The sequence below is a fragment of the Schistocerca cancellata genome, chromosome 3 (genome assembly GCF_023864275.1).
Source record: "Schistocerca cancellata isolate TAMUIC-IGC-003103 chromosome 3, iqSchCanc2.1, whole genome shotgun sequence".
Taxonomy (NCBI): Eukaryota; Metazoa; Arthropoda; class Insecta; order Orthoptera; family Acrididae; genus Schistocerca; species Schistocerca cancellata.
In genome coordinates, this window is record NC_064628.1 from 589,957,809 (window position 1) to 589,983,594 (window position 25,786).

Consider the following 25,786-nt stretch of genomic DNA (forward strand, 5'->3'; position numbering starts at 1 on the left):
AATTGAGGAGCTACTCGACCCAGTAGTAGCGGCTCCGGTCAAAGAAAACCATCAAAACGACCGGGAGAGCGTTGTGCTGACCACACGCCCCTCCTATCCGCATCCTCATCTGAGGATGACACGGCGGTCGGATGGTCTCGATGGACCACTTGTGGCCTGAAGACGGAGTGCTATTCACGAATGGTAAGGTTGACTGATGACATTGCTATACTTTGCGAACGTTAGCAAGACTTACAGTAGCTGTTTGGATTGGTATAGTGAACATAGAATATGAACTAATGGTAAAGCAAAGAAAAAAGGAAAATTAATGTAACGAGAAGTACCAAGGATGAGAGTAGCGATAAGCGGAACATCAAAATTGTGGCGCATGTAGTAGACGATGTGAAGCAAAATAACACTTGATGTACGAAGCAAGGAGGACATACGAAACTTACTACACAGGCAAAGATGACATTCCTCACTAGAAGAATACTAAGAGTATCAAAGGCCTTTATTTGAGAAAAAAATTACTGTGAATTTACGTCTGGTGTATAACATTGTTTTTAAGTGTATCATGGAATAAGGGAAAGAAGTAGAGAATGGCTAAGGAAAAGAGTACGCGGAAAATACGGACTGAAAGAAGGGCAGTCTGATGTGTTAAGATACCAGAGAATAACATCAATGGTGTAGAAGGAGCCGTAGTGGAGAAAAGAGCGTAGGCCAAAACAGAGACTGGAGGACAAACAACAAATGATCAAGGACGTTAGTTACAAGTGCTACTTTGAGATGAAGTTGGCACAGTTAAGACGAGCCATATTACACAGTCAAAGGGCTGATCACGAAAGAATGTGTGCTATCCAGATTTAAATTTCAGGTGGATTCATTAAAGCCCAATGCAGGGGTAGATCCTTCAAAAAGAACACGTTCAACTCGTTCCCCACCCTTTTCCGGCCAGAGCATGTATTTCGTCTAGAGGAAGTTATAGCCTAACCACCCCACCTAGCTACACAATATGTCGGCGTCCCACTGTTGTCCCAACTATCCAGACACCTATTACCGGACATTAATATAGTGTGAGTTCAGCCTTCACCTTTATGACGGCGTGGACTCTGGTGCACGATACTTCCAATAAGGTGTTCGAAGGTCTGTGGAGGAATGGCAGCACACTCTTCCTCAAGAGTGGAAACCAGAGGAGGCAGTGATGTTGGAAAATGAGATCTGGAGTGAAGTCGGCGTTAAAACTCATTCCAAAATGCAATCCATTGGTTTCATGTCGGGAATCTGAGCAAGACCAATCCCTTTCAGAAATGTTATTCTCCACTAACTATGCCCTCAAAGATGCTGATTTATTATAGGGTACATTGTCACGCTGATTTATCATTGTCATCGAACTGTTCCACTACTGTATGCAATACACAGTACTATAAAACATTTTCATATTCTTCTGCATTTAGAGTTTTCTTAAGCGCAATAAAGCAACCCCACCCCAAGCACGGAAACACCCCCATAGCGTAACACCATCTCCTGCGTACTTCACTGTTGGAGTTACATGAGATGGCCCTTTGCTGTTCCTTATCTATATAAACGATTTGGGAGATAATCGGAGCAGTCATCTTCAGTTGTTTGAAGATGACGCTGTCGTTTATCGACTAATAAATTCATCAGAAGATCACAACAAACTGTGAAACTATTTAGAAGAAATATCGTCTGTGCGAAAAGTGGCAGTTGACCCTAAATAACGAAAAGTGTGAGGTCATCCACATGAGTGCTAAAAGGATTTAAACTTCGGTTACACGATAAATCAGTCTAACCTAAAAGTCGTAAATTCAAGTAGATACCTAGTTATTACAATTACGAACAACTTAAACTGGAAGGAACACATAGAAAATGTTGTGAGGAAGGCTAACCGAAGACTGCGTTTTATTGGCAGGACACTTAGAAAATGTAACAAACCTACTAAGGAGACTGCCTACACTACGCTTGTCCGTCCTCTTTTAGAATACTGCAGCGCGGTGTGAGATCCTTACCTGATAGGACTGACGGAGTACATCGAAAAAGTTCAAAGAAAGGCAGCACATTTTGTATTATCGCGAAATATGGGAGAGAGTGTCACAGAAATGATACAGGATTTGGGCTGGAAATCAATAAAAGAAAGGCGTTTTTCGTTGCAACGGAATCTTCTTACGAAATTCCAATCACCTCCTATCTCCTCCGAATGCGAAAATATTTTGTTGACACCGACCTACATAGGAACGATCACCACGATAAAATATGGGAAATCAGAGATTGTACGGAAAAATATAGGTGTTCATTTTTTCCGCGCGCTATACGAGATTGGAGTAATAGAGAACTGTGAAGGCGGTTCGATGAACCCTCTGCCAGGCACTTAAATGTGATTTGCAGAGTATCTGTGTAGATGGTTCAAATGGTTCTGAGTACTATGGGACGTAACATCTGAGGTCATCAGTCCCCTAGAACTTAGAACTACTTATACCTAACTAACCTAAGGACATCACACACATCCATGCCCGAGGCAGGATTCGAACCTGCGACTCTAGCGGTCGCGTGGTTCCAAACTGAAGCGCCTAGGACCGTTCGGCCACACAGGCCGGCTTTCTGTGTAGATGTAGATGTAAAGATGATGTTCTCCAGGCACTCGCCAAAGCCAATCTCTCACATGGAAATGCCACAGGGTATAGCGTGATTCACCACTTCACATCACTTGTTTCCAGTTATTCATTGTCCAGTAGCATTGTTTTTTACACTACCTCAAGAGCAGCATTGCACTGACTACAGAAATTGTAGCTTCTGGGAAGTTACCCGACGGTTGTAGCGCATTCTACGCGATGTCATAGTGCTAACTGGACTGCAGATAACACTTTGAAACTCACGAATGATTTCTTCAGCTGATTTCATGTGACTTCTCGTAACCATCATCCACAATGCTCGACGGTCCCTGTCTTTCAGTACATGGAGGTCTGCCTGCTCTTAGTTTAGCTTAAATTGTTCCTCCGCGTTTCTGCTTCACACTCACATCGTCAAAAGTCGACTTGGACAGCTTTAGGAGTGTTGAAATTCCCTGAATGTATCTGTTGCTCGGGTGACATCCTATGACTAGCCCACGTTCGAAGACACCGAGTTTCGTTTTACATTGCCGCGTCCGCCTTTAGTGACATCTAGCGGTCATCTCAGCATTATCTAGGGGTGTCCAGATGCTTTTGATTAGATAATGTATTACCCCACATACCTAGCCTGCAGACCCAATTAACATCAATTTGTGTTGACAATGGTGACGAGCAGTGATGAAAACATCTTAACATTTTGGCAACAGGGCAGTGAATATCCGAGGATGCTCGCGTTTTATGAGCGAAACCAATCAAACAGTACGCGACGTGTGGCGGTTTGTCTCTACATCAACTGCCTGTAGCATTCTCCAGTGCTGCCTTATTGTCGTATATTGTCGTACAGGCAATTGTTTATTATGTTCACATTACGCTGCTCTCCTGATCTTCATGTGGTAATCTTGCGCAGTACTGCCACAATAAGAACATATTCACTTTTCATGTTACTTGCTTTATGCTTATCATCTCACTGCCGTTTTGGAGACTTCACTATAATACATGGGACATAGTAAAACTTTTTATCCACGACGACCTAACTAAATATGATGCGTTAACACCTTGTCTGCAATAAGGGAATTAGGCAAACGCAAGTTATGATTCGGAAATTATGTCAGAATATCATAAATGGCTTCTCCATACGAGTTGTTCCGTCATTCGTCTGAAGTTATTTAGGGAAACCACGACGAATCTAAATCTGGATGGCCGGATGGTGACGGTGGTAAGAAGTTCATTCCTTTCGGATGTGAGTCCAATGTCTTAACCACTGGTAAAGACACCGAGAGAAGCACATAAACCTCCGTGAGAACACATCACGAAAGATGATGCATAACACGAGACGGGCTACTTTTAAAACTCCGTGAACTTAATAACACTGCTCCCTGCACGCAAATCTCGCAAACAGCACGATAATTTCGGAGCGGTGGGTGGGGGAGAGAGAGGGGGCTATTAGGGCACAACAGTAGCATAGCGGAAATCAGATTTTTCTGCTGTGAGTAGAGCGAGAACGATGAGCCGGGGGGGGGGGAGGGGGGGAGGGGCGGGGGTTGCGAATCGAACGTGAAAGCAAAGTGAAATACTCAAATGTACTCCCTGTAGGAAGGATTACGAAATGTAACTGCGGGTGTAGAATTAGACGGTACTTAACTGTTTTATTTATTTATTTATTTCGAGTCAAAAACATTACAACAATATTTACAATATATACAATATAACAAATCAGGTCAAATCATAAAAGAACAAACTAAACGGTATTAGCCCAAAATTGTGCAACGGCAGCAGCATTGTCTGAAACATCAACAAGCTCTTGTGTGGAACATGATACAGGACATCTAGGACAGTTAATTAAATGTTTGGTTGTCTGTTCTTCTCCGCAGTCACACAAGGTGGAAGATTCCTTCATGAAGCCCCATTTAAACAGATTGTCCTTAGTTCGTCCGACGCCACTCCTGAGCCGATTTAGAGACTTCCACACTGTCCAGACTTGATTTCCACCAGGTGGAAGGGTCTCAGAAGGAGTCATCCAATCATTACTGTCAGATTTTGCTGTCCACTGAGATAGTCTGGCTGCTCCAGTCCGACCGGTGAGGGGTGTAGTAGTTCTCATGAAGCTCCTCCTAGATTTGAGTCTACTAATTGGTGGCTGGTATCCATGTAGCAGGTGATCGGTGTTATGATCTGCTTTATGTCTCTCAAGTTTGGCTGCGACTTCACGCCTTATGTCTGGAGGAGCAATACCTGCTAGTTTATGGAGTTTATCAATAGGTGTAGCTTTGAGGCATCCCGTTACTGTCCTGCAGGTTTCGTTCAGGGCCACATCAACCTGCTTTGCATGAGATGACTTGTACCATACAGGACATGCGTATTCAGCTGCGGAATAGCACAAGGCCAAGGCTGATGTTCTTAGTAGTTTGGGATCTGCACCCCAAACGCTGCCAGTGAGCTTCCGCAGGATGTTGTTACGAGCAGCAACTTTCTGCTTAGTGTTAGTGCAGTGTTTTCTGTAGGTCAACGTTCGATCTAAGGTGACACCCAGATATTTGGGGTAGAAACAATGTTCAAGCTCTTGATCTTCCCAAACCACTGTAAGTTTTCTATAGGCCTCTCGATTGCGTAGGTGGAAAGCACAAACTTGAGTTTTAGCAGGGTTCGGTCTTAAGTTATTGACTCTGTAGTACTCAGATAGGTCCTTGAGAGCAACAGTAAGCTGGTTTTCTACTGTGTCAAAATCTCTGGCTTGTGTGACTAAGGCAAGATCATCTGCATAGATGAAACTCTTTGTAAGAGAAGGTTGAGGCTGGTCATTTGTAAATATGTTGAACAATATGGGGGAAAGGACACTACCCTGAGGCAAGCCATTCCTTTGACTTCTCCATCTACTCTTTCTTCCTTGGAACTCCACATAGAATCGCCGGTTTTCCAAAAGTGTCTGCACAGTTCTGGTGAAATTAATGTCTCTAGTGATGTAGTAGACTTTGTGCAATAATTGTCGATGTTGAATGGTGTCATATGCTGCTGTGAGATCCACGAAGACAGCCCCGGAAATGTATCCTTTTTCATATCCCTCTTCAATATGTTCAGTCAGATTAAGGACTTGTGCTGTACAATTCTTTCCAGGTCGGAAACCTGCTTGTTGAGGTATGAGTTGTTTTTCAACAATGGGAGTGAGTCTATTTAGCAACATTCTTTCATAGATTTTATACAAATGGCAAAGGAGCGAAATCGGTCGGTAGTTCTTGGGATCAGCTGCACCCTTTCCAGGTTTTAGTAAGGGAATAACTTTAGTTTTCCTCCAGATGGCAGGGATCTGTTTCCGCTTCAGACAACCATTATAGAATTGCAGAAGCCATCTTTCCGTGATGGGACCAAAATGTTTAATTTGCTCAATCATTAGGTCGTCTAGACCAGGCGCTTTACCATTTTTGCATTTCTGAATTGCGGTTCTGAGTTCTTGTAAGATGAAGTCATTTGATAGATGGTTGTTTTCACGTTCAGGTTCTCTTTTGAGTTTTGTTCTATCTTTAGAACAATTGACCCTTCCATTCTGAACTAGATGATGAGCAATTTGATCTGGTGCAATGTTTGCATGGCCATGATTGTGGACAGGGTCGTTGTTCAGGCGTCGCAGCAACTGCCAGGCTTTCTGACTGCTTTTAGACATATCAAGGTTCTCGAGTAACTCTATCCATCGTTCTTTTTTGGATTTGGCTAAGGCTGAGGATAAATTTTGGCCAGCAGTTAAGGTTTCAATGCTGTAAGGATTATCATTGAAAAGTTGGATATAGTTATGTAGATGCTTCACGGATTCTTCTGTCAAGCCAGGTATGTAGTTAACTCGACAGCCTCTGGGAGTTGAGAGTCTTGAGCATCTTTTCACGGCTTCTACAAACTCATCATAGTTGGAAACTGAGGGTTCTATGCGTGAAACTTCTGAGTCAAGGAGGTCAGCAAACTTCTGCCAGTCTGCTTTCTTGAAATTGTATCGCCTTCGGAATGATGTGATTCTAGGAGTAATGGCTGCAAACACTTGGCAGCCTATGGGGCGGTGTTGAGTATTTGGTATCGGATTTAGAACAGTTTTTCTGCATTGGTGAGCTATGTTCTCGCTAACAAAAATTAAGTCGGGGTTATACCCACGTTTCCAACGCCCACTGTTAAAAGATGGTGGGAGTTTATTATCATGGACAAGATTAAGATGGTTGGTATCAGCCCAAGTCAAAACTGCTTCACCATTACTGTCGTCCTCAACATAACCCCAAACACTGCTATGACTATTGAAATCTCCAACAATAAAGTGAGCTTGTTGATTGGTGTAGTTGTCTGTAGGTGAAAATTGGAAATCTGCTCCTGGGGGTTTGTAAATTGACGACACAATACAACCATTCAGTTCTACAGACAGTATTTCAATATTGTTGAATTCTGTAAGTGAGGTAGAGAGAACAGCTATATCGTTCCTCACAAAGATAGCACTGCCATATTGTCTATGGGGTCGCTCAACTGCCAGTTTCATCCCAAGGATTTTTGGTCTTCTCATGGTGTCATCTCGATGGGTTTCTTGTATACATAAAATATCACACCTAGGTTCCTTGGCAATATGTTGCAGGAGTTCTTCTTTGGCAACAGACAATCCTTCTATGTTGATTGATACGATCACAAGGTGAGGTCTTGATAAAGACCTTTGGTTTCCATTCATAGTGAAACTGTAAAACACAGTAATTACTAGTATGATTTTTCAAATGTTTAAAGCCTCTATTTTCTCGCTCGCATACAAAAATATAGTTATCAGCTCTTTCGATTTCTTAAATTTTGCTACTGGTGTTATTATCAGTTGCTTCGGGACTTCAGATAATTCTTAGGTTCACAAGCAGTCAGATTTTTCCGTTGTTACGAACCTTTATTGAACATCGCCAAAATAGAAATCAAATACTTTCAACACAATGCAACATGCAGAGTTACGATCTGTGCAGTCCAGCTGACATGGATCACAAACAAGTTTCAAACTAAGAGACGAGATCAATCTTGATTCACTTCTACGTTATTAAAAGTCAGTTCTCTAGGCCAGTTTGAGATTGTTCTGAAAGGTTTCTTGCATTCATGTCGTTGGGTGTCCGAGTTGGGTTACACTTTATCCAAACAATCCAAGACAAATGAAATGTATTGCGAATACATAGAAAGAAGGATCCTTTATTGTATGATTATATGATAGCGGAACAAACACTGCTAGCAGTTACTTCTGTAAAATATCTGGGAGCGTGCCTGCGGAACTATTTGAAGTGGAATGATCATATAAAATTAATTGTTGGTAAGGCGGGTACCAGGTTGAGATTCATTGGGAGAGTCCTTAGAAAATGTAGTCCATCAACAAAGGAGGTGGCTTACAAAACACTCGTTCGACCTATACTTGAGTATTGCTCATCAGTGTGGGTCCGTACCAGATCGGGTTGACGGAGGAGATAGAGAAGATCCAAAGAAGAGCGGCGCGTTTCGTCACAGGGTTATTTGATAAGCGTGATAGCGTTACGGAGATGTTCAGCAAACTCAAGTGGCAGACTCTGCATGAGAGGCGCTCTGCATCGCGGTGTAGCTTGTTGTCCAGGTTTCGAGAGGGTGCGTTTCTGGATGAGGTATCGAATATATTGCTTCCCCCTACTTATACCTCCGAGGAGATCACGAATGTAAAATTAGAGAGATTCGAGCGCGCACGGAAGCTTTCCGGAAGTCGTTCTTCCCGCGAACCATACGCGTCTGGAACAGGAAAGGGAGATGGCTTGCGGAGTATAAATGTAGATGTAGAAAATGTTGCTTTCAGAACACATTTGGAAAACTTTTGTGATACCAGTCAACATTGTAAACCAGAGATCATGAAAATACTGTAATAATGCATAAACATGAACAAAGTGAAGTTTTGTAAGCAAAATTAATGTAATAGATGGGTTCAAAGTTGATTAAGCCTTTTTTACGTTTATTTTCTGTTTGTCCACTTAATCAGTAGCATTTTCTGTTGGTTACTTTCGATAATACCCAACAGAATTTCTGGAATACATGTGGTTCCGCATTTCAAATTTTTAATTTTCAGTATCAACCTAACATTAGTAGTATGTGAGTAAGCACATATTTTCCATTTATTTTGTACCTTTATTTCATAGCTCGTTGGATACGCTCGATTCTGTAGTTGAGGATCTAATTTCTGTTAATTAAATTAAAAAGATGGCATCCATATTGAGGTTAATCATGTCGTAAGATGTACACACTCTAACGAAATATGCTTACCGTTTAAGCATCAAACTAATTTTATCTTCAAAGTCTAATTGAGTGAAAAACTATCAAACGTTAGTTTTATGTGCTTCCGTCACGTTATGTTTTTAGAGAACGACAAGCAAAAAACTCCAGAATTAGTAGTATAAAAATGGCAATTTCAGAAATTTGTCCACTCCTGCAAAAGAGCTATCGCTTTACACTGTATTGTACCAAAAGAAGCTGTTAGATTCTAAAATTTAGGGAGATGGATAGCGTGATAACTTATTGGACAGCTGCATCAAGTCATGTTGCTGTTAGCCACTAACATTTAAAGTTTTCATTTTAAGATTGCTTACTTGTGAAAGTCATATCTCAGTTCCTCCATGTCATAGTGTACCTCTTTCCAGTTCTGGTTACGCAAAAAACCATCAGATTTTCTGCAGCTTCACATGCAGGCAACAATTTTTTCTTCATTTTGTAGCCTTCGTCGCCCCTTCCTACAATGCACATACATTTAGCACTTCATCAGTTCACTTCTGCAACACCCCAATTGAAGTGTCTTCAATTTCTTATTTAAATGTTTCATCACTGTCGTCGTTATTTTCATATAAAACTGTGCACCAAACATATAGTATTAGAACTCTCTCTCTTTTCTTTTTGTCTTTTTTTTAATTAGCAAATAACTCCTGAGAGCGAAATGGAAAATTCTGTCTAAGAAATTCAGAATCAGTTGAATTTTCTTTTTAAAAAGTAACCGTCACGACCGTTTATTGGACACAGCCTATAGATTTATTCCTTTTCAGGTTCTACGATATGAGAGTGGATATGTTTAAAGTCATATATGGAATGCATTAGGTCTATTTTCTGATTTTTAATATATTTTCACATGTTATGAATGTATTTCTCATTTATTGAGGACGTTGTCACGTAGCTGACCACGTAACTTTCCTTAGAGCAACACTTGTACTTCCTCCATACTGTACTGTTACATCCTTGCTATTTAGACAAACTGCAGTAGATATGGATAACTTCACGCGTTTTATTTTCTAGGTCTTTTAATATTACACTCCTGTAATTTGTGTAAGGTCGTACTCTTTTATTCCTGTTTCAAAGTTTCACATATGAAGATAATCTATGTACCATACTGAAATAGGTTATAAAATTAAAAAATATAGTTAGCGGCCCAGGTGGTGTTTCTTCTTTACAAAACAGTGGTCAATATTCCTCTAAAAATGTATATCTTCAGTTGCGAAATTAAAGTCATGTTAGGCAAATAAACATTACCGGAAAGCAACGCAATCGTGCCCGAAACTACACTACTGGCCATTAAAATTGCTACAGCAAGAGGAAATGCAGATGATAGACGGGTATTCATTGGAAAAATATATTATACTAGAACTGACATGTGAATACATTTTCACGCAATTTGGGTGCATAGATCCTGAGAAATCAGTACCCAGAACAACCACCTCTGGCCTTGATACGCCCGGGCACTGAGTCAAACAGAGCTTGGATGGCGTGTACAGGTACAGCTGCCCATGCAGCTTCAACGCGATACCACAGTTCATCAAGAGTAGGGACTGGCGTATTGTGACGAGCCAGTTGCTCGGCCACCATTGACCAGACGTTTTCAGTTGGTGAGAGATCTGGAGAATGTAATGACCAGGGCAGCAGACGAACATTTTCTGTATCCAGAAAGGCCCGACAGGACCTGCAACATGCGGTCGTGCATTATCCTGCTGAAATGTAGGGTTTCGCAGAGATTGAAAGAAGGGTAGAGCCCCGGGTCGTAACACATCTGAAATGTAAGGCCCACTGTTCAAAGTGCCGTCAATGCGAACACGAGGTGACCGAGACGTGTAAGCAATGGCACCCCATATCATCACGCCGGGTGATACGCCAGTATGGCGATGACGAATACACTCTCCCAATGTGCGTTCACCGTGATGTCGCCAAACACGGATGCGAACATCATGATCCTGTAAACAGAACCCAGGTTCGTCGTTGAGTACACCATCGCAAGCGCTCCTGTCTGTGGTGCAGCGTCAAGGGTAACCGCAGCCATGGTCTCCGAGCTGTTCGTGCAGATGGTTGCTGTCTTGCACACGTCCCCATCTGTTGACTCAGGTATCGAGACGTGGCTGCACGATCCGTTACAGCCATGTGGATAACATGCCTGTCATCTCGACTGCTAGTGATGCGAGACCGTTGGGATCCAGCACGGCGTTCTTTGTTACCCTCCTGAACCCACCGATTCCATATTCTGCTAACAGTCATTGGATCTCGACCAACACGAGCAGCAGTGTCGCGATACGATAAACCGCAATCCGACCTTTATCAAAGTCGGAAACGTGATGGTACGCATTTCTCCTCCTTACACGAGGCATCACAACAACGTTTCACCAGGCAACGCCGGTCAATTGCTGCTCGTGTATGAGAAATCGGTTGGAAACTTTCCTCATGTCAGCACGTTGTAGGCGTCGCCACCGGCGCCAACCTTGTGTGAATGCACTGAAAAGCTAATCATTTGCATATCGCAGAATCTTCTTCCTGTCGGTTAAATTTCGCGTCTGTAGCACGTCATCTTCGTGGTGTAGCAATTTTAATGTCCAGTAGTGTATACATAATTGGCAACCATAACAGCAATCAGAAATCTGCTCCGAAAAATTGTAAGCAACAGCTCGGTGTTACCTAGACACAGGAAAATCTGAAAATAGGCGGTGTTGGGGAAGAGGGGGGCAGTGTTATATATGCAATACTACTGGTCAGACTTTGCTATTCTTGACCTTCTGTGATTGTAGGTATGTGTGTTGTAATCACGCTGTTAACGGTCCGTGTAGCAATTATAACCTACCGTCTATGGCGGCTGCGTAATTTCGTCTTTTGAGGCGGACGGAATGTAATAAAAGGCATCTCACTTGAATCCTTGAACGTCAGCTAAACGTAGACTTTAAATCTCGATATCGAAAACGATGCGCAGTTGTGAAGACACTCGCATTTGGATCAGGATTTTAACTCCAATCAGACCCGGATAAGGTTCTCTCTGGTTGCTCAAAATCATCCAGGCTAATACTTGAGTCGCACTTTTATCAACTTTATTCTGGTGGGAGGAAATTGTGGTTACGGAAATCGTCAGGTTAAGGACAAAACTAAAGAGCGACGCTCACAAACTTTCTTTGTAGTTTCCTTAGGAGGGTTCGAAAGTAAATTACGGGAAAAGATGGACACCGTTTGAAAGATCAACGCATCAACAATGATGAAACAACACAATTAAAAGAACGTACTAGATAAAGACAGGAATTCTAAGTCAACAAATCATAGTAATGCTACTGCCCAACTCTTCACGGACTAACGCAGAGCTTCATATAGTCAGCATATCTCACATACTTTCATATGCTCCTGAGATACTATCTTGCGCAGTTGACAGGACACTGACGTTAAGGTCTTAACAATGACCTGAAAATTGATTTCTGGAGGAAAATTCTACCCTTGCAGTGGAGCCTGAACAAAAGGGGTTTTTCCTTGTAGGATAGAAATGTATGCCATACTGTGTCGATGTGTTAGATATGATTTCCCTTTCGCGGAGGGTTGAATATTTTCCTCTACAGTCTCTGGCAGAAAGCTTTGAAGATGGGAGAGCTTTTATCAAGCTCGAAAACTGTTAAGAGAAAGATACTAACGGAAATACTTCGGAATAGATAAAAGAATTACATGACGAAAAATTGGGTCAAGTTACAACACCTTTTTCAGTTTTTATTTTTTCCTTGAGCTTCTTCAGCAGAAAGATTGCGTCGTACCATATCGTGCTGTTATGGAAGTTCGTGCTCGTCGAAACCTTATAATCTTCTCGCTACCAGATGCTCACGATGTGATATACAAGATTACCTTGCAGAGAAATTCCCTCCAGGAAATGGGATTACCTTCCGGCGAATTCTTCATGCTGCCTTCGGCGTTATTCGATGCTACGCCTACACAGCACGCTACTGAAACAGTAAGGTGACCGTTCTAAATGTTGATGTTTATTTTCTTTCGTTTGTATATTGGTTCTTCTATTAATGCTAAGAATTATTTCGTGCTGAGCGTATATGCGTACACACTTTTCTGTACCCTATTTTCCGCAAAGTATTTTTTCTTTACGATTTACTTTACATGTTATTAGTCTATTTCCATGTAGAATTAAGTGGCAACCAAAAACGGAAATATGTCATTCTAATTGTGAAGATTCAGCAACTAAAGCAATCTAATGATTAAATTTTTATTTTTAACTTTTATATCGCATGTTGGTGTTAAAGAAGTATAGGAAACTTTGACTACATTTATTTTATTACACAATTTGCTACTGCAGTTACAATTTTTCAATGTTTACTTTGTCTTTATCACAACCCATTTTGAGTATTCGTTATCAAATACTTTTTTTAAATTACCTTTGACGTGTTAAACGTAGTGCTTACTGTATCTACTCCTGTCATTAGTTCTGGTGTCGGTGATTACTAGTACGGGAATTTGTTGCACCTGGGTACACTTCTCAGCCTTCACCCATCAGTGTACACTGAGGCAAAAAAAGTCATGGTATATCTCCTGATATCATGTCGTACCTCCTTTTACCCGGAATAGTGCAGCAACTTGGAGTAGCACGAACTCAACAAGTCGTTGGAAATCCCCTGCAGAAATATTGAGCCATGCTACCTCAACAGCCGTTCATAATAGCGAAAGCCGATGCAGGGTTGTGCCTACGAGATGACCTGTCGATCCTTCCTTTATTTTCTTTCTTTCACTGGTTCCATGTCCCGCACTAACGCAGGGTCGGCGTTGTTATGAACGGATTTGGCAAGGTTAGTGGAAAGGGGTGGCCAGATGCCCTTCCTGCCGCCACCGCGTACCCCACGGGACGGAATCAGTGTACCCCAGCTGTCTGCGTCTAGTGTAATTCATGGAATAGTGCGAACTTGTTCAAATGTCGACGAGTCGTGTAACTGAGGCGGAACGTGCGGACCAGGCCGGTATTCACCTAGCGGGATGTGGGAAACCGCCTAAAAACCACATCCAGGCTGGCCGGCACACCGGCCCTCGTCGTTAATCCGCCGGGCGGATTCGATCCGGGGCTGGCGCGCCTACCCGAGTCGAGGAAGCAGCGCGTTAGCGCTCTCGGCTGTCCTGGCGGGTTACAAGATGACCTGTCGATTATGTCCCATAAATGTTCAATGAAATTCATGTCGGGCTATGTGGGTGGTCAAATAATTCGCTCGAACAGTCAAATGGTTCAAATGGCTCTGAGCACTATGGGACTCAACTTCTGAGGTCATTAGTCCCCTAGAACTTAGAACTGCTTAAACCTAACTAACCTAAGGACATCACACACATCCATGCCCGAGGCAGGATTCGAACCTGCGACCGCAGCGGTCTCGCGGCTCCAGACTGCAGCGCCTAGAACCGCACGGCCACTTCGGCCGGCGCTCGAACAGTCCAGAATGTTCTTGAAACCAGTCGTGAACAAATGTGGCCCAGTGACAAGTAGCCGAACATAACCACTTCCGGTCAATGATCTGTTCAATTGGACCAGAGGACCCAGACCATTCCATGTAAACACAGCCCATACCTTTGTGGAGCAATCACTAATTGCACAGTGCCTTGTTGACAACCTGAGTCCGTGGCTTCGTGGGATCTGCGCCACACTCGAACCCTACCATCAGCTATTAACAACTGAAATCGAGACTCATCTGACCGGGCCAGCCGTCTATGGTCCAACCGATATGGCCACGAGCCCAGCAGAGGAGCTGCAAGCGATGTCGTGCTGTTAGCAATGGCGCTCGCGTCGGTCGTCTGCTGCCACGGCTCATTAACTCCAAATTTCGGCCCACTGTGGTAACTGATGAGTTCGATCTCCAAATACCGTTCCAGTTCGAAGTCTGTTAGGTACCCTCTTGCGGCCATAATCACGTCGGAAAAAACTTCACCTGAACCACCTGAGAACAAATGACAGCTCCGTCAATGTACTGCCCTTTTATAACTTGTGTACGCTATACTACCGCCATCTGTATATGTGCATATCGCTGTCCCATTACTTTAGTCACCTCATTATAAAGAAGTTTAATATAATTTCCTTTTTCCAGTATTAAGTGATAGCGCTCACGTTTTATATGCTGAAAGTCTTTTTCTGACATTAACCAAATTATTCGCAAGATTGAAGTTTAAAAAATGTAAAAATATGTTCCAAAGTCCAACATCGTCACGTACCTAGGTACAAATATTCTATTGGAATTTAAAGTGTTGCAGTCAAGAGAATCTTGTCACTACCTGTTACATTATTACTCTAATACACACAAATAAAAGTAAGCAAAATCAGATTAAGCAGAAAATTTATCAAAAATCAGTTACATGCTAAATACCTCTTGAAACAGAAGCTAATGGCAACTAACGAAAATTTCCGTTCTCAACACCATTTAAACTGTTAAGACATTAACGAGACTCTGTTAAGTTGGAAAGACCGTCTTCTTTTTCAAGGTAGAAGACGATGCACGACCTACGAGACCTATCAGGGATCCCATATGACTTCAACTGCACACGCCCCACATCATTACAGAGCCTCCATCAGCTTGAACGGTTCCCTGCTGACATGCAGGGTACATGGATTCATGAGGATGTCTCCATACCCGTACTCGTCCATCCGCTCGATACAATTTTAAACGAGACTTGTCCGACCAGGCAACGTGCTTCCAGTCATCAACAGTTCAATGTTTCTGTTGACGGTCCCAGGCGATACGTAAAGCTTTGCATCGATCAGTCATCAAGGGTAGCTTCGCCTCTGAAAGCCCATATCGATGATGTTTCATTGAATGCTTCGCACGCTGACACTTGTTGCTGGCCCAGCACTGAATACTGCAGCAATTTGCGGAAGAGTTGCACTTGTATCACGTTGAACGATTCTCTTCAGTCTTCCGTTGATCCTGTTCTTGCAGTATCTTTTTCCAGCCGCAGTGATGTCGGAGATCTGATGCTTTACCGGATTCCTGATATTCACGTTACTCTCGTGAAATGGTCGTACGGGAAAATCTCCACTTCATCACTACCCCGGAGACGCTGTATCCCATTGCTCGTGCGTCGACTATGACACAAAGTTCAGACTCACTTAAATCTTGATAACATGCCATTGTAGCAGCAGTAACCGATCTAACAACCGCTCGAGACCCTTGTCTTATATAGGCGTTGCCGACCGCAGAGCCGTATTCTGCCTGTTTATATACCTCTGTATTTGAATACGCATGCGTATACCAGTTTCTTTGGCACTTAGTTGATTTAGCGCCCTCTGAATGCTCTTTTCCCACACCTAAAAGGCATCTGGCTAAAGGGCAGTTTAAGCGCAATGATAAGGTTATGGCTGGTAGCCTTAGATGGATATTTTGAATTCATTCCTTAGCAATTCTTTAGGGATGGACTCTGCTCACCGGAAAAATGGTGCTGAATGAGCTTTGTCCTAAATTGGTATTTTTTTTAAAGTGAGTGTATTTTTCATCTAAAACAGAGTTGGAACTGGTGGGCTATCGGTTAAGTGTGAACCTGGGAAACGAACCCTCGGGGAATCACACCCCGGTCGGACCACGGAAATTTTTCAGTGTACTTTTAGTCTAGACCACCTCTCAACGATGTGCACTCCACCACTGAGTAGCCAGGAAAGACACGTGGCTCACATCCTCATTAAGCCTCAGGTCCCCTCTCTCCGCTTGGACGAGGAGGTTAGGGACACAAAAGTCGCCGAAATGGTATCTAATCGATAGACTTGTACTCGACCATTGAGCAACACGATACTATTATTATCTAAAAAAAAAAACTACACATCATCCGTAAAAAGGCCAGGAAACTTTCACCTTGACCATATACTTACAATAAACGTTAAATTGCTAGCCGTAGGATGCATCCGAGATATGATGCACTCCCTCCTTCCCGTCCTGCAGAAAATCGACATGAGTGATAAGATGACGCAAAGATTAAGATACAGGGCTCGTATTCGAGAGGAGAAAACTTTAAATCATCTAACGACAACTTTTTTTCTTTTTCTACGGTTTCACGAATCAGTTAGGCAAGTTTCCCTAAAAACAATTACGGTAGTTTTTCATGCAATCCTTCTACAACTGAACTTAAGTGGAGATCTCAGTCGATCAGTAGTGTAAATAGGCAGCTTCAGCGATTCTCAAAAGGAAGAAAACATTTTGAGTCCCTAAAGTTGAACATTAATACGAACATTCTGGACTGCATAATCAGTTCTCCAAGTGTTTCTACAGACGGCGGTGGCGCGTGGGTTTTAATAACGTCATTACAAATGAGTCACGTGGACAATGCACTTGTAGTCTCATTTCACAACTGCATACGAAATTATCACTGCATAAAAGTCGATACGAACATTCTTTCTAAATGCTGCAAAGGCAATGAGAAGTAATTATCTCCACACAACAGCTTTTCATAGAGTATTTGCCTTGCGTCCTAGCGTTTTGCCACTTCACTCGTCCGGCAAACCTTCATGTGTTGCCTAGCGTTTCTTGTTAGGTTTGCAGATAAGTACCTCCACGTTTGCGTGCTCAGGACTCGAGATAACGGCCTGTTTATCGGTGCGCTCGCTCTACGGAACTGTTTAAAGGCAAACTTAGGTCTCCAGCGCGAAAGAGAAGCCGTTTAGCGATCTGAGGAAAGCTATGAGTTCAATTTTGCGTGTACAGGTTTGATAATCCACTGATGCAAAATTTGATATTCTTTGGTACAGCGGAGACCTAAGAGAGATATGGGAATTTTAGTAGATATGGCCTGCTGGCACGTTCTTTGCTGCGGAAATGAGATTTCGAAAGATCGTGCAATATGAATCATGGTATTATTTGATGGCTTAGAGACAACATTAAACCAAGGTCTCGTTTCCTATAGCTGTAAAACTGGCCAAAAACTGGAAATAAATACTAATAAAGACTAGTGAACTTGGTCAGAGGTCTCCACTTTTCTGTTCCGATTCGTGTGTTTGAAGTCAGATAGTGTGATAACGCTCTCTGAAAGCAACACGAAGCTGATACAACAGGTGGCCCTCTTGTATTCAGTGATCTGAATGACCGTCTAAATAGGCATTCCTCAAGCCACTGTCACGCGACTGACGGATGGTGTTTTGAACAATTATTTGCGTCTTTTTCCTCTTCCGCTCCTGAATCAACTGCAGGAAAAATTACTGTCTCTATGCGGCCGGGTAGTATGGGAATTGAATCGTTGACAGATTTGTCTCGAATAATGATTCTGTTAACTTACAGTGCACGATTTTTCAGAGTTGCATGTATAAGAGCCAGTCAAATGAAAACAGGACAAATGGAAAAAAGTAAGCAAACTGTTCATTATTTCAACTGTAATCGGCCGTAACCATTAACACATTTATCCCGCTTTGAGGCAAGACGGTCAAAGCGTTAATGGAAAAATGCTTACGGTTGCCAACCGAACCACGATTCTGCTCAGGCGTTCACTCCTTCTCCGAAGCAAACTGACGCACACGAATGTCTTTCTTAAAGGCTCCAAAAACATTAAAATCGCATAGGGAGAGATTGTGAATGTATAGAGTATGTGTAAGGGCTTCCTAGCGAAACTTGCGCAGCATAGTCCAAACAATAAGTACGCCAGGTCCGGGAAAGTCATGTGATCTTTTTCTTTGACTCCAAGGAGCCTGCTGCTCATTGACTTTCTGAAACACGGTACCATAATTAACTTACAGCGATACGTGGACACTTTAAAAAAATGAAGAGCACCATCAAGTTAAACATCCAGGAATGCTCATGGATGACGTCACTCTGTAGCAGGATAATGCCCGCTCACATGTTGTCAAGATTGTTTCGCCTACGCTGCAAAATTACTCATACATACTCCATACAGTCTCGATATTTTTGGAAGCCTGTGGAAAGACATTTTTGGTGGTTGCTTTTCTTGGGGCGGAGGGGTGCACACGTGGGTACAGTAATGGTTCCGTAGGCAATCGAAAACATTTTTCCGTAAAACCATTTACTATTTTGTCCTATAGCTGATGTTGTTCAAAGCTGACGCTGAATAATATTTCTTGACGTGTCAGTACAGAATTCTCTAGCCAGTTGTCCACACACTAATTCAGGCGTTGTCGCGTTGAGATCTCCTGTGACAACCATTCAGAGGACTAGTAAGATAATAGGGAGGTCTTTAGTCCAATGATCTTTGGCATTTGAGTGAGGCCTGTCGACGATGTAGTGGACCGGAGTTTGGTACATACAGATAAAACAGTAGCCAACTGGAAATAATATCTGTTTATTCAGTTTATTCAGGAGCAGTTACAGGAAGAAACAAGCTACAGGTTATTGTGCAGATCTGATGTGAGCCACAGGAAGAGAAAATGCTATCAAGAACAGTGAGGCGTAGCACGAGACCTGGGTCTGCAAGTCAATGTCCGCTACGACAGGATCGGCGCTGGTCGGGAGATTAGTCCGAATGAGAGACCGCGGAGCGGTTGGCGCAACTACCCGGAGTGAGACCTCGAAGGCCGTGAACTATTTTCAGGCAAGTGACTTGCGGATGATGATGATAATGATGGTGTTTGGTTTGTGGGGCGCTCAACTGCGCGGCCATCAGCGCCCGTACAAAGTCCCAGTTGTTACACAGTCCAATTTTTACACTGTCCAATCTAGCCTTTGTCACGAATGACGATGATAATGATGATTATGAAATGAAAACACAAAAACCCAGTCTCTGGGCAGAGAAAATCCCCAGCTCGGCTGGGAATCGAACCCGGGAGCCCGTGATCCAGTGACTGGCGGAGGGCACCGTTCCCTGCTATGTGCCTCCTGTTGTCGATAGAAATGCCACCTGTCAGCGAGAGTAGCGCCTTCAGTGATGGCGGCCTGAGTTCTACCGATAACAAACCGTGTTGTTATTGTTGTGCTAGCTTGCTGCTACCCACGGATGATGTTACTGCACTTGGCCTGCCGTTGCTGGAAACAGGCCGAGACTTTACAGTAAACAACTACAGTGATGACTAAAGAGAACGCACCGCACTGTCAACACTTTCAGATCAGTTGTGAATATACTATCAGTTGGTTCTGCGTGTCCTTGTATAATATCACGATAACAACTCACAGTAAGCTGACCGAAGCGCCCTCACTCCCAAGTGGGCTCTGCGTGTCCTTGTATAATATCATGATAACAACTCACAATAAGCTGACCAAAGCGCCCTTACGCCCAAGTGGGTTCTGCGTGTCCTTGTATAATATCACGATAACAACTCACAATAAGCTGACCAAAGCGCCCTTACTCCCAAGTGGGCTCTGCGTGTCCTTGTATAATATCACGATAACAACTCACAATAAGCTGACCGAAGCGCCCTCACTCCCAAGTGGGCTCTGCGGGTCGTATAATCACGATAACAACTCACAATAAGCTGACCGAAGCGCCCTCACTCCCAAGTGGGCTCTGCGTGTCCTTGTATAATATCGTGATAACAACTCACAATAAGCTGACCGAAGCTCGCTCACTCCCAAGTGGGCTCTGCGTGTCCTTGTATAGTATCATGATAACAACTCACAATAAGCTGACCGAAGCTCGCTCACTTCCAAGTGGGCTCTGCGTGTCCTTGTATAATATCACGATAACAATCCTCTCTGGCTTCCGGCGGCTATCTGATTTGGTGAAGACTGCCAGTCTCGCTAGCGGGATGAAAGCAGAGCTCACCATCTGCAGCATCGTCGACAGGACTGACTGCGGACCTTTGATACAGAACCGAGTGGAGGGTCTGAATCAGAGGCTGAGACGGTTCTGCGACTGTGTGGGCTGCAGATTCCTCGACTTGCGCCATAGGGTGGTGGGGTTTCGGGTTCCGCTGGATAGGTCAGGAGTCCATTACACGCAACAAGCGGCTACACGGGTAGCAGGGGTTGTGTGGCGTGGGCTGGGCGGTTTTTTAGGTTAGATGGCCTCGGGCAAGTGCAGAAAGGGCAACAGCCTCAACGGGTGCGGGGCAAAGTCAGGACATGCGGGGACCAAGCAGCAATCGGTATTGTAATTGTAAACTGTCGAAGCTGCGTTGGTAAAGTACCGGAACTTCAAGCGCTGATAGAAAGCACCGAAGCTGAAATCGTTATAGGTACAGAAAGCTGGCTGAAGCCAGAGATAAATTCTGCCGAAATTTTTACAAAGGCACAGACGGTGTTTAGAAAGGATAGATTGTATGCAACCGGTGGTGGAGTGTTCGTCGCTGTTAGTAGTAGTTTATCCTGTAGTGAAGTAGAAGTGGATAGTTCCTGTGAATTATTATGGGTGGAGGTTACACTCAACAACCGAGCTAGGTTAATAATTGGCTCCTTTTACCGACCCCCCGACTCAGCAGCATTAGTGGCAGAACAACTGAGAGAAAATTTGGAATACATTTCACATAAATTTTCTCAGCATGTTATGGTCTTAGGTGGAGATTTCAATTTACCAGATATAGACTGGGACACTCAGATGTTTAGGACGGGTGGTAGGGACAGAGCATCGAGTGACATTATACTGAGTGCACTATCCGAAAATTACCTCGAGCAATTAAACAGAGAACCGACTCGTGGAGATAACATCTTGGACCTACTGATAACAAACAGACCCGAACTTTTCGACTCTGTAAGTGCAGAACAGGGAATCAGTGATCATAAGGCCGTTGCAGCATCCCTGAATATGGAAGTTAATAGGAATATAAAAAAAGGGAGGAAGGTTTATCTGTTTAGCAAGAGTAATAGAAGGCAGATTTCAGACTACCTAACAGATCAAAACGAAAATTTCTGTTCCGACACTGACAATGTTGAGTGTTTATGGAAAAAGTTCAAGGCAATCGTAAAATGCGTTTTAGACAGGTACGTGCCGAGTAAAACTGTGAGGGACGGGAAAAACCCACCGTGGTACAACAACAAAGTTAGGAAACTACTGCGAAAGCAAAGAGAGCTTCACTCCAAGTTTAAACGCAGCCAAAACCTCTCAGACAAACAGAAGCTAAACGATGTCAAAGTTAGCGTAAGGAGGGCTATGCGTGAAGCGTTCAGTGAATTCGAAAGTAAAATACTAGGTACCGACTTGACAGAAAATCCTAGGAAGTTCTGGTGTTACGTTAAATCAGTAAGTGGCTCGAAACATCATGTCCAGACACTCCGGGATGATGATGGCATTGAAACAGAGGATGACAAGCGTAAAGCTGAAATACTAAACACCTTTTTCCAAAGCTGTTTCACAGAGGAAGACCGCACTGCAGTTCCTTCTCTAAATCCTCGCACCAACTAAAAAATGGCTGACATCGAAATAAGTGTCCAAGGAATAGAAAAGCAACTGGAATCACTCAACAGAGGAAAGTCCACTGGACCTGACGGGATACCAATTCGATTCTACACAGAGTACGCGAAAGAACTTGCCCCCCTTCTAACAGCCGTGTACCGCAAGTCTCTAGAGGAACAGAAGGTTCCAAAGGATTGGAAAAGAGCACAGGTAGTCCCAGTCTTCAAGAAGGGTCGTCGAGCAGATGCGCAAAACTATAGACCTATATCTCTGACGTCGATCTGTTGTAGAATTTTAGAACATGTGTTTTGCTCGAGTATCATGTCGTTTTTGGAAACTCAGAATCTGCTATGTAGGAATCAACATGGATTCCGGAAACAGCGATCGTGTGAAACCCAACTCGCTTTATTTGTTCATGAGACCCAGAAAATATTAGATACAGGCTCCCAGGTAGATGCTATTTTTCTTGACTTCCGGAAGGCGTTCGATACAGTTCCGCACTGTCGCCTGATAAACAAAGTAAGAGCCTACGGAATATCAGACCAGCTGTGTGGCTGGATTGAAGAGTTTTTAGCAAACAGAACACAGCATGTTGTTATCAACGGAGAGACGTCTACAGACATTAAAGTAACCTCTGGCGTGCCACAGGGGAGTGTTATGGGACCATTGCTTTTCACAATATATATAAATGACCTAGTAGATAGTGTCGGAAGTTCCATGCGGCTTTTCGCGGATGATGCTGTAGTATACAGAGAAGTTGCAGCATTAGAAAATTGTAGCGAAATGCAGGAAGATCTGCAGCGGATAGGCACTTGGTGCAGGGAGTGGCAACTGACCCTTAACATAGACAAATGTAATGTATTGCGAATACATAGAAAGAAGGATCCTTTATTGTATGATTATATGATAGCGGAACAAACACTGGTAGCAGTTACTTCTGTAAAATATCTGGGAGTATGCGTGCGGAACGATTTGAAGTGGAATGATCATATAAAATTAATTGTTGGTAAGGCGGGTACCAGGTTGAGATTCATTGGGAGAGTCCTTAGAAAATGTAGTCCATCAACAAAGGAGGTGGCTTACAAAACAATCGTTCGACCTATACTTGAGTATTGCTCATCAGTGTGGGATCCGTACCAGATCGGGTTGACGGAGGAGATAGAGAAGATCCAAAGGAGAGCGGCGCGTTTCGTCACAGGGTTATTTGGTAACCGTGATAGCGTTACGGAGATGTTTAACAAACTCAAGTGGCAGACTCTGCAAGAGAGGCGCTCTGCATCGCGGTGTAGCTTGCTCGCCAGGTTTCGAGAGGGTGCGTTTCTGGATGAGGTATCGAATATATTGCTTCCCCCTACTTATACCTCCCGAGGAGATCACGAATGTAAAATTAGAGAGATTAGAGCGCACACAGAGGCTTTCAGACAGTCGTTCTTCCCGCGAACCATACGCGATTGGAACAGGAAAGGGAGATAATGACAGTGGCACGTAAAGTGCCCTCCGCCACACACCGTTGGGTGGCTTGCGGAGTATAAATGTAGATGTAGATGTAGATGAACAACTCACAGTAAGCTGACCGATGCGACCCTCACTCCCAAGTGGGCTCTGCATGCGCTTTTATAATATCACGATAGCAACTCACAATAAGCCGATCGAAGCGCTCTCACTCCCAAATGCCTTAATATTGGGTCGACTAATACACGGAACTGTTGTGGTCGTAGCTGGTTTGCAGCCGCCTGAGCAGAAGTGGACGACGCCTGAGGCTAGGCCACCCGCGAGACGTGGGAGTGCATGCATTTACTGTTCGGTCGCTGAGTAGGCGAAGATGGAGCTGATCCACGGAATCTTTAGCAGCAAGGTAGCAAGCACCGGTTCGAATTCAGTTCATGCCTACTAATGTTGAAAGTGCATTAAAGATGAAGATTCGTGATGTTTGCTCTGATCGGTAGTTATGAGGAGGGGAACAATGAAGCGTGCAAGACATTCACAAAAGAAGTTCGTCGCTACATTTGCTGCTAATGTATCTTTCTTTGGAGAGGCTGCTAGCTAACGACAGAAAACGTCAAACGTCAGTCGCTGTCAGGAAATATTGATACCGAGGGCAAAATTTTCTAGGTTGTTAGCGTCATGTTTCTTCTATACGATCGACGTTTCGGCCATCTTCAGGCTGTTATGATGTCCATGGCTTACTGAATCGTGGACACCACAAAATCGTGAAGAAGATCCCAGCAGAGGGATCGAAACATCGATCGTGTAGATGAAAATTGACACTGCCTAACAACCTAGAAGATTTTGCCTCCAATGACAATGAACATGAAAGCACACAGACTTACGTAGTACTGATATCCTTCTGACGATGGTAAGGCCTAATAATGGGCGGGCCCAAATCAGGGAAAACATTCCTAGACCATCACATCAACTCCATTTAATTTCACTGGCGCAATAGTACACACTGGTCAATACCAATACCCAGGCGATCGTCGTGTCCACATTAGGCTAAAATTGATCCATGTCAAGTACCGTGGCTCATCACTCCGAAAAACCTTCCACTGCTCCACATCCCATTAACGGTACTGTTTGTACACTGTAAACAACATCGCACATTCGTTCCTGTGATCAGTGGCTTCTAGACAGCAGTGCGACCATGAAAGTCCCCTTTCTGCTGGGATGATCATTCTATTTCTGATCTTTCTAGCTTATCTGCAACGAAATTTCTTTGTAATAGTCGGTAGTCACGTTTTGCACGAGTTACTCATTTCGATCCCTCGGGTGATTTCGACAGAAAACACGACCTTCGGATAACACATCTTGCCTGCAATCCGAAATTGTTGGGTGGTTTGCCTGATGTCACGTGTGGGTTGAACCTACCGATGCCGAACATACGGTTCAATCCTATAATGATCTTGTGTCGTGTGGTGTCCTGCTTGCGTAGACAGAGATAAAGGAGAACACTAACAGTATTTAGCTTCTACATTATTTCTTGGACTGTGGATTTTGGTGAAAGACTGATCTATAGCGTATTTCGAAATCTGTGTTCTACACCTACGTGATTACTCTGCAAAACACGTTTAAGTGTTCGGGAGAGGGTGCATAGAACCACTTTCAGACTATTTCCCCATAACTGCACTCTCGAATAGTATACATGAAACATATGCTCCTAAAGCTTTCCGTGGGAGCTGATTTTTCCTATTTCATCACGATGGTCGTTCGGAGGAGAAATTTGATGATTGTAATTTCATGAAGAGACCTCGCCGCGATGAAAACTCCTTTTCTGATTACTACGACTCCAATTGTCTTATCATATCCTTGACATTCTCTTCCTACTTCGTGATGATACAAAACGACATCCGCGTCTTTGAAGTTTCTCGATGTTCTTTGTCAGTTCTACCCAGCAGGGATTCCATTCCGGTCAGCAATACTGCCAAAAAGGACGGGCAAACGTAATGTATGTAAGTCTGCAGGCTTTCGTGGCCGTTGTCACTGAAGTTAAAATCTTCTGGGTTATTAGGCCACGTCATGTTTCTTATAAAATGATCGACGTTTCGACCCCTCTTCTGGGATCTTCCTCAGGATCTTCTGGTGTCCACTTCTGCTATAATACAGTCAGAGACGATTGTTGCGTCCTCGTATAAAGGAGGAGTTTTCACGTGTTCGTGCTGAAGAAGTGATAGTATTGGTTAAAG

General features: G+C 43.5%; 1 protein-coding gene across 1 annotated transcript in view; it reads left to right on the forward strand.

Moving 5' to 3' along the window:
- Positions 1-25,786, forward strand: part of LOC126176443 (echinoderm microtubule-associated protein-like CG42247) — a 349,669-nt gene that overhangs the window by 183,026 nt on the left and 140,857 nt on the right. The gene's annotated exons all lie outside the window — the stretch shown is intronic.